This window comes from Curcuma longa, chromosome 8 (genome assembly GCF_044706935.1).
Source record: "Curcuma longa cultivar G26 ecotype Majalengka, Jawa Barat chromosome 8, ITB_CL_G26_1.1, whole genome shotgun sequence".
Lineage (NCBI taxonomy): Eukaryota > Viridiplantae > Streptophyta > Magnoliopsida > Zingiberales > Zingiberaceae > Curcuma > Curcuma longa.
This window is the reverse complement of record NC_133868.1, coordinates 460,300-468,423: the sequence shown is the minus strand read 5'-3', so window position 1 is coordinate 468,423 and position 8,124 is coordinate 460,300. Positions and strand designations below refer to the sequence as shown.

At 35.6% G+C, this 8,124-nt stretch overlaps 1 pseudogene; it reads left to right on the top strand.

Annotated features, from left to right (window-relative positions):
- The first annotated feature begins 6,229 nt into the window (after window positions 1–6,229).
- LOC141833138 (bifunctional 3-dehydroquinate dehydratase/shikimate dehydrogenase, chloroplastic-like) lies at window positions 6,230–7,683 on the top strand (annotated as a pseudogene).
- The last annotated feature ends 441 nt before the right edge of the window (window positions 7,684–8,124 follow it).

Here is an 8,124-nt window from a genome sequence, read left to right as displayed (position 1 = left end):
TATAGTTTTGATGTTTTGCATATTTTATCTGGCGTGATTTATCTGCAAAACAATATATTTTTTGACTTACGATTAAGTCATTTAAGATTTTTTTTTCTTTACGATCTAGGGATTGGGTTATAGTATTTAGCATAAAAAATTTTCAAAATGAAAAAAATTAGTTGCTCACAGGGTATGCCCAGTTGTTATCCTACACTTCTTATCTGATACACCCCGTGAGCAACTAAATTTTTTTCATTTTGAATTTTTTTGTGTTTAATACTATAACTCAATCCCTAAATCATAAAGAAAAAAAATCTTAAATGACTTAATCATAAGTAAAAAAAAAATTAAATAATAAATAAATAAAAATAAAAATGGTACTGTTACTGTTTCAGGTGCCCAGAACAATTCGGACCACTTCGGAATTATTTATCGTGCACCATGCGCACAGATCAGGTGTGCAGAATATCAAATCTATATATATATATATATATATATATATATATATATATATATATATATATATATATATATATATATATATATATATATATATATATATATATATATATATATATATATATATATATATATATATATATATATATATATATATATATATATATATATATATATATATATATATATATATATATATATATATATATATATATATATATATATATATATATATATATATATATATATATATATATATATATATATATATATATATATATATATATATATATATATATATATATATATATATATATATATATATATATATATATATATATATAAAGTTATCCTTTAGAATAGATAATCTTAAGATTGAACCAACTCGACATTTAATCCAGTTAGACATATATGAGGTTAATGGGCAACATCTTATGATTGAAGATTTTGCTTCAGGATTTAGAGTGGGCAACACATATAGATCCAGCAGATTAGCTAAAACATTAGTGAGCCTTTGTCCAAGGAAGCACTTGGTTATGGGACAAGTTCTATGATCCTGTCGAATTGGTCCTAGTAGGTGAAATTATATAGAAAAAATATACTGACCAAGAGAAATGGGTATAATTTTCTTCCCCTTTCAGTTCTTCACTCAGCATGATACTGTTATATTTGACAGATGTCTTAAGACAATCATTTTAGATAATATACTATTTATTAGATAAATAAAATTACTATTTGAGTAAGCATTCTCTATGTATCTAATTAGATCTTACACTCACTTAATGAAATCTATAATATAAAACATAGCATGAGAGAAATTGTGATTGAATTACAATTAGTGGATATCTCTTCATATGTAATTATATACATATTGAAATATTTCCTAGTCGATGAGTTAATAAGATCGGACATCGTTGATTCTGTAAGACTATCATATGTTAGACTCCTTGGTTTAACCAATCTACCGATCCTAACTGGCTTGAAATATTGGGATGTTGAGAGTTAATATATGGATGCTCATCAATGGTAACTAATTTATCGGATGTGACCAGCCACAAGACTTCATCTAGTTCTATACACATCTATGAAGATCTCAGTGCAAGTTTCCTTCGACTTGAGGTATTCAAGTCATCTTGGTCATGGAGACTTATATATTGATATCTTAAGCAAACATCTCTTTAGAGGTGTGGCTTTGGGATGATTAGGTATAAGTTGAAGTGCTAAAGGTGATTGAGTAACCCATAGAGGATTCACCACAACTTTTATTAGATATGTACCCTATGACCACTTGTTAGGATTGTTACTCGTAAGTCTTTGACCAAAGTAGAAACACGTCAAAAGGATGGTCCTCTTGGACGTATGTTTAAGTAATTTGAATCCGCGAGATAAGGAATTACTGCTTGGACTAGGTGTGATGTAGTCAGCCTAGTAGGGATTAATACATAGACTATGTCCTGAACTAAGTGAATATAAGATCAATAAAAGGAACAGACGTATAAACAATTGTAGCTGTTGAAGGGTTTAGAAATGATTTTAAAATCAACTGTGATTTTTTGATTAATTGGAGGTTATGATGCACTATTAGGTATTACTCATGATTAATCCATAAGGTAATAGTTAATACGAGTGACCAATATAAATTGGGAACCTATAAGGTCACACGTACTACGAGTTTATCCAAAAGATATAAAATGAGTTTAAGAATTAGATTCTCAGATTGAGAGAGATTGAGTCTGCTTGGACTAGACAAAGGACAAATATGGAATATATTTTATTAGAAAGGAAGTGCAAATGGGCCACATCTTTTAAAGATGAAGTGGACTCTTTTTGATTTAATTATAAACTAAATTAGTTTGATTTTAATTAAAAGGTGATTTAGTTTTTAACTAATATGGTTTGGTCTTTATTAAACTTAAGGTTAATGGTTTGAGTTAGGGTTAGTAGATACTAGTTTGGATTCGTGAATCAAACCTGTTAGAGATTTATAAATAGATTTAGATGGAAGAGAGAAATAAGGAATTAGGAAAACCCTAAAGATTAGGATTTTATTCCCTTGTCTTCTCCTCCCTCTTCTTCTTGCCGCCATTGCCCCCTCTTTCTCTTGTCGCCATCGTCGACCACAATATTATACTTGAGAGGTGTCCCAAAGCAATCACTTTAGATAATGTACTATCTATTGGATAAATAAAATTATTATTTGAGTGTACATTCTCTATGTATTTAATTTGACTTAAACTCAATTAATGAGGTCTATAATACAATGCATAACATGAGAGAAATTATGATTGGATCATAATTAATGGGTATTTCTACATGTGTAATTATGTATGTATTAAAATATTTCCTAGTCGATGAATGATGAGATTGGACATCATCGATTCTATAAGATTAGCATATGTTAGACTCGGTTTTTACTAAGCAACCGATCCTCACTAGCTGAAAACATTAAAATATTGAGAGTTAACATATAAATATAGGTTAAGGGTAACTAGCTCATTAGAAGTGACCTATCATTAGATTTCATATGGTTTTATGAATGTCTATAAAGATCTCACTATAACTCAAGTGTAAGTTTCCTTCGACTTGAGACTTTCAAGTCATCTTGGTCATAGAGACTTATACTTTGATATCTTAAACAAACATCTCTATGACGGTGTGGACCCGTAATGATTGTGTATAAGCAGAAGTGCTCAAAGGTGTTTGAGTAGCCAACAGAGAATTCACTACTTCTTTAATTAAGAGACATATACTCTATGGCCACTTGTAAGGATTGTTACTCGAAAGTCTTTAGCTAAAGTAATAACACGTCAATAGGATGGTCATCTTGAATAGTTATTTTGAGTAACTTGAATCCATAGGACAAGGTGTGACATAGTTAGCCTAGTAGGTGTTGGTGCAAGAAGCACTAGTCTGTCCCTAGAGTTTTGATGTTTGACAATACACCTAGGTCTAATTTGTTTGACTAAGGGTTGATCCAAATATGACATAATATTTGCTTGTGAGTGAAGTCTAGTCAAGTCAGTTTGACCAGAAGACTAGTGAGAAGTACTAATCGGTTATACTAGGCAAGGAGAAGTCCTAGTTGAGGCTAGGCATGGAAAGTCCTAGTTGGAGGCTAGGTACAGAAAGTACTAGCTGGAGGCTAGGCAGAGGAAGTTTTGATTTGGAGGATTAGGCAAGGAAGACCTGATTTAGAGGATTGGGCAAGGAAGTCCTGATCTGGAGGATTGGGCAAGGAAGTCATGACTGGAGGTTGGGCAAGGAAAAGTCCAAGTAGGTTAAGGATGACCGGATATTTGCTAAGAGAGAAGTCTACTTATGGAAATGACTAGTCCTAACTGGAGGTTAGGCAAGGGAAAGTCCAAACTAGTCAACTTGGGTCAAACCCAAGTTGATTGGATCTGGGCGCTCGGATGTTATACACTCCAGGTGCTCAGACGGTCCAAGCGCTCGGATCAAGAAGAATCAACCCTGATAAAGGCTGAGGAGATCGGATCGGATCAAATCCAGGCGCTCGGATAAGAATCCAAGTGCTTGGAAAGATCTTTAAAAGAGCTTCAACGTGCACCCCAAGAGATACAACTACTGCTCTCGCATGTCTTCATCCTGTAGTGCTGCTGAACCCGAATAGAGCCAGACTTGTGCAACTGGAGAAGTTTAAGGAGGAGTGTATGGTGCTCAAAACTTTTGAATTAACCACTACACGACGTTTGTTTTATCCTTTATCTTACCTCACTTAGCATCTTGATGAGGCATGAAATGTATCAATTTATTCATCTTAGATCAACTATGGGAAAAGAAAATATCTAATTAATGGACATCTTGCCCATCGATCATAGTTGAACATTCTAAATAATCTAAAATCATTTCAACAAGCATCTATGGGTGAAAGGTAAAGGAAGTTAGAATGGATGAACAACAAAACTTGAAATTGATATAAAATATACAAGTTTGTGCCAAACTGAAAAGTTTGTAACAAACTGTAAAAATACAATCATTTTTCATAAACTGATATTTTTTCCTTGATAGAACATGTGAAAACAAACATGCTTGCAAAATTTCAAAATTTTTTGAATTTTATGGAATTTTCTAGACATTTCTGAAGTTTATATCAGAAATTGCAATTACTGTTCACAGTTCAACAGTCGACTGAGTAGTCGACTGTTGCACTCGACCAATCTTTCTGAAAAATTCAGAACTGAAGGAGCAGTCGACTGCTAAGGCTCAATCGACTGCACATGGTGCAGTCGACTGCTGGCGAACTTCCTATAAAAGAAAACTCAAACAGCGGTCGCCTGCTAACCCTAGGGTTGCGCCAATTCCGCTGCTCTCTCCCTCTCCTTGAGTCTTCCAGCCCTCTAGAGCCCTAAATCCTTCAATCTTTGCCTCTAATCTCCTTTAGATTCTCTAATCCACCCAAAACCTAGAGTTCTAGAGCTTCTTCTTGGACAATCATCACCATGGAAAGAAGGTATATCATGAAAACCTAAGATCCTTGTTTTTCTTCTTTTGTATGATTATGATTAGGCTAACTTGTTATGTGTTGCTTGCATGCATCATAAAAATCATGCATTTTAGGGTTAGACAAAAGCATAGTGCATCTAAGCCCCCTAGAAAGAAGATTCCACATAGTGGTGAGGGGTCTTCTCATTATCCTACTCCTGAATTCTTTCAAAGAACAACTGAGCCTTGTTTCTTTTGTTCATTTACCCAAAATTTATTTGAAATAACTGATTTTCAAGTAATGGATTGTCGCTACATTAGTAAAACCTTCTTTCAAATAAAAGCTCCACAACTATATGAACATATTGTCTTCAACCAGTTAGAAAAGCTATTTACCTACACACATCATGTAAACCTTGACTTTTGTAAGGAATTCTATGTCAATCTGCGTGAAGTGGAGATTTTATCTCCAAATTATGTGACCACAGTGGCAGGAGTCTCAATCCAATTCAATGCTGAAATTGTTCGATCCTTCTTAGGTCTTCATCTATCATAAAATTCTTTCAGTTGTTATACTGACTGTACTGGTCCTATTACTAGTTCCTTCTCTCACATCACAGTGGACCAAATTCATGAACATTATTTTGGTACCCCTAGAAATCCTTTCAAGAACATTTTCCATGCCACTGAAATATCTGCTATCAATTACGTCAGGTACAAACTCATTCTAGACTGTGTTCACTACAACAAAAATGACTTTCCGCAGCGCGTCATCCGCAGCGCATATCATAGGCGCGCTGTTAATAGTTGCTTTGACGGCGCGTCCAATAAAATGCGCTGCGGATAATATCATATTTTTATCAACCGCAGCGCGCAACAATAATACGCTGTTAAAAATATTTTTAACAGCGCACATTGTACGCCGCTAAAATTATTTTTGACAGTGCATATTGTGCGCTGTTAAAAGTATTTTTAACAGCGTACAATGTGCGCTGTTAAAAATTTATATTGACAGCATACAATGTCCGCTGCTAAAATTTATAAATTATAATAGGTACATAGTAAGCTGTCATAAGTTGATTTAGAAGGTTTTTAATCGCCGACCATAATTTCTCCGATTAAGGGTTTCCTCTTAAAAAAAACCCCTTCGCTTCTCTATTTCCCTTCGTTGTCCCCTGCTCGCCCCTTCGCTTCTCCTTCGTCGCCGCCGTTTTGCCGTCTTCGATGCCGACACCGACGCCGCCTGAACCAGCATCCTTTGCCGTGACCGTCCTTGCTGCCCCATCCGCCCTCCTTGCACGAAGATTGCTGCCGTCGCCGCAACACGAAAGAGAAGATGACCCTGCTTTGCGTGCCTTTGGTGTCAAAGACGGTGGAGCATATGGTGGCCGACGCGGCCGCCGCCAAGTCCCTCGGAGCTGACATCGTTGAGATCCGGCTCGACCACCTCTCCTACTTCGACGCCGTCCGAGATCTCCCTCTCCTTCTCTGAGGCCGCCCACTCCTGGCCCTCGTCACCTACAGGTATTTTCTCGTCTTCACCCCCTTCCCCTCCCCCTTGGTGGGATTATCCTGTTGGCGATCTTTCTGCCGGTTTGAGCTTAGCCTATACTCGATCTTCTAGGTTTCCTTTTCTTGGCTTCAATTTTCTAGTTTGTTTTCTAGTCAATGATCTGAAAAGAGAAGGTGTTTTGTTTCAGTTCTGTATGTCCAGCGGCGGATTCAGGATTTTAGATGGGGGACCGCATACTAAGTGACGAAAATAATTTGCGCAAAAAATTATTTTTTGATCGAGTTTATTTGTTTTGTTTCAGTTTTCGAATGTTCAGGGGCTATTTGTTTTGTTTTAGTTTCCGTATGTCCAAGGGCGGATTCAGTATTTTAGATGCGGACCGCATATTAAGTGATGAAAAAAAAATCGCCCCCGTCCTTATGTAGATCCGCCACTGCGTATGCCTGTGGTATGTAAGCATATGCAGTAACAGGAAGGTGGAGCTATACACTTCTTCGCCAGATTGGATGAAGCCTTATCTAATCCTTTTAAAAGCAAGAATACCCAAGCTTTGCTCCCTGGCATAGCTAAGTTGGTACCTAGGTGGTAGAGTTGCATCAAAGAACCCATGCTTCAATTTAAAAAATAGGAAGAAAAAAAGAGAATCATAGATTCATCATGCATAATCTGAATGCTATCTGAAGCTCTTTTATCCTATCAACGCTTCTACCCTGGATACTGGAAAGTTGTTTTGCGTGCTTAATTAACCAATATGGTGCTGAACTCATGTTATTAAATTTGATTCTAACTTTAAATTTTTATCTTCCTTAGGCCAAAATGGGAAGGAGGTGAATATGAGGGTGATGACAAAGTGAGATTTGATGCACTATGCTTGGCCATGGAATTAGGAGCTGAGTATGTTGACATTAAGCTTAAGGTTTGTGTTTACACTATTGTATGTATTCTTCAAGCAAATGCACCAAAACTGGCGTTTATTGCCACACTATGACTACAGTTAGAGCCACACACCCAAATGCTGAATTTAAATATTTCCAGGAAGAAAAATGATGTGTGCATTGTGATATTTGCAGTGCTAATTGAAGATTCCTAGTAGCTAATTAAGAAATGCCAATGTTATTATATGGCTTCAGCAAGCTACCTTATCTGCAGATGTGTACACTTTGCACTTGCAGGTTGCTGAAAACTTTTTTAAAATCATATCTGGAAAGAAACCAGAGAGCTTCAAGGTTATTGTTTCTTCTCACAACTCTCTGATAGATATTAAAACCCTAAATATCATGCATTAGAGCCATTTATTTGTCTACGCATAAAACTCCACCAAGCCATATTATTCTTAACTATTTGAGATGTGCTGCATGAATTCTTGAGGAATTTGCTAACTAGAACATTGATATTTTCTTGAGAAATTTGCTTAAAAAATAATTATAAACTGTTTTATATTGGAAAGCAAGTTAAACCTCTATTGGTAGCTTACAAGTATTTTAGTGGGTACTGTGGATAAGATTTTGAAGCATGGCATATTTCTGAAAGTGGGTACTGTTGATGTTTGTTTTGGCTGTGATGCAGGTGTTGTCTCACGGTCAAGGTGATACATTGCCCATTCACAAATCTTCTGTCTTATTGTTTTTTTCCCCTTTCAAATGAATTGACATCTGATGTTAGTTTTGTGCTTTGTTGCAATCACGAGGATCAATTGATACAAATGAAGGTTTGGTGGAGCAGTTCAA